The sequence below is a fragment of the Grammomys surdaster genome, unplaced genomic scaffold (genome assembly GCF_004785775.1).
Source record: "Grammomys surdaster isolate TR1022 unplaced genomic scaffold, NIH_TR_1.0 136, whole genome shotgun sequence".
NCBI lineage: Eukaryota > Metazoa > Chordata > Mammalia > Rodentia > Muridae > Grammomys > Grammomys surdaster.
In genome coordinates, this window is record NW_021604594.1 from 3,856,535 (window position 1) to 3,858,390 (window position 1,856).

Genomic DNA, 1,856 nt, shown 5'->3' on the forward strand with positions numbered 1-1,856 from the left:
GCATTCCACACCTAAAAATGCATGGGGTGCTTTTGCTAAGTACTACAAGGGCAAGGTGTGTGTGTGTGTGTGTGTGTGTGTGTGTGTGTGTGTGTGTGTGTGTGTAAGAGAGAGGGGGAGGAAGAGAGAGGGAGGGAAGGGAGAGGGAGAGGGAGTAGAGAGAGAAGTTGGAAGAGGAAACAAAATAATCAAGGGAGGTTGAGGGAGGGAGGGACCTGGGAAGGAGAGAGGAGGGGAAGGAAAAAAGGGAGGCAGGATCAGGTGTTCAAGGAGACAGAGAGATGTACAGAGTGTCTGGAAATTGAACAGAGGTGTGTAGCAGTGGGGGATGGGGAACTGGGGATAGCCACTAGAAAGTCCCAGATGACAGGAAAGCAAGAGGCTCCTAGAACCCAATGGGGATGACACATTGGCTGAAATACTCAACAAAGTGGAAAGAAAACCTTTAGTGCCCATATCCAGAGGCTAGGCACAGCTTCCTGCTGAGGCTACTCTATTGGGCTACCCACCTAACTCACAAATATTAAGCCAGAATTGCTCTTGTCTAAAGGAAATACAGGGATAAAGAGTAGACCAGAGACTGAAGGAAAGGCTAGCTAAAGACTGCCCCAACTGGGGATCCATCCCGTATGCAGATACCAAACCAAGACACTATTGCTGATGCCAAGAAGTGCTTGCTGACAAGAACCTGATATAACGCTTTTTTTCCGACATCTTAGTGAGGCTGCCGTGGTCCACACTACTCTCTGAGTTTCACCATGCCGCCCAAAGAAGACAAGAAGAAGAAAGATGCCGGAAAGTCGGCCAAAAAAGACAAAGACACCGTAAATAAATCTGGTGGCAAGGCCAAAAAGAAGAAGTGGTCCAAAGGCAACGTTCGGGACAAGCTGAACAACCTCGTCCTGTTTGACAAAGCTATATACGACAAATTCTGTAAGGAAATTCCCAACTACAAGCTTATTACTCCAGCTGTGGTCTCTGAGAGACTGAAGATTCCAGGTTCCTTGGCCAGGGCAGCCCTTCAGGAGCTACTTAGTAAAGGACTTATCAAGCTGGTTTCAAAGCACAGAGCCCAAGTAATTTACACCAGAAACACAAAGGGTGGAGACGCCCCGGCTGCTCTGAAGATGCGTGAGCAGTTTCAGTCAGCTGTACATTTGGGAAAATAAAATTTTATTGAATCAAAAAAAAAAAAAGAACTTGATATAGCTGTCTCCTGAGGGGCTGTGCCAGAACCTGACCAATACAGATTCAGATGTTTGTAGCCACCCATCAGATTGAGCACGAGGACCCCAATGGAGGAGTTAGGGGAAGGACTGAAAGAGTTGAAGGGGTTTGCAACCCATAAAAAGAGCAACAATATCAACCAACCAGACCCCCCCCCACAGAGCTCCCAGGGACTAAACCACCAACCAAAGAATACACATGGAGGGTCTTATGGCTCCATCTGCATATGTACAGAGGATGGCCTTATCTAGCATTGATGGTAGGGGAGTCCCTTGGTCCTGTGAAGGCTCAATGCTCCATAATAGGGGAAGGCTAGGGTGATGAGGCAGAAGTGGGTGGAAGGGGGAGCCCTCTCATAGAAGTGAGCCCTCTCATAGAAGCAGGGGGAAGGGAGATGGGGTAGGAAGTTTGTGAAGAAGAAACCCAGAAGGGGGATAACATTTGAAATATAAATACATAAAAGAACCATTAAAACATTTAAATGTCCTTAACACCTCAACCCAGAAAGGCAAAATTCATGGTCAATGATGCAGGTGAAGATTCTAGTTAGAGTTAGAATATATGAATAAGTAGTTGTGATTTCATTTGAGGAAATTTAATGAAAAAATATTTTGATGCTGATTTTTGAT

The 1,856-nt window shown here is 46.0% G+C and overlaps 1 pseudogene; it reads left to right on the plus strand.

Moving 5' to 3' along the window:
• The first annotated feature begins 758 nt into the window (after nt 1–758).
• On the plus strand, nt 759–1,169 carry LOC114617420 (annotated as a pseudogene).
• Nucleotides 1,170–1,856: the final 687 nt, after the last annotated feature.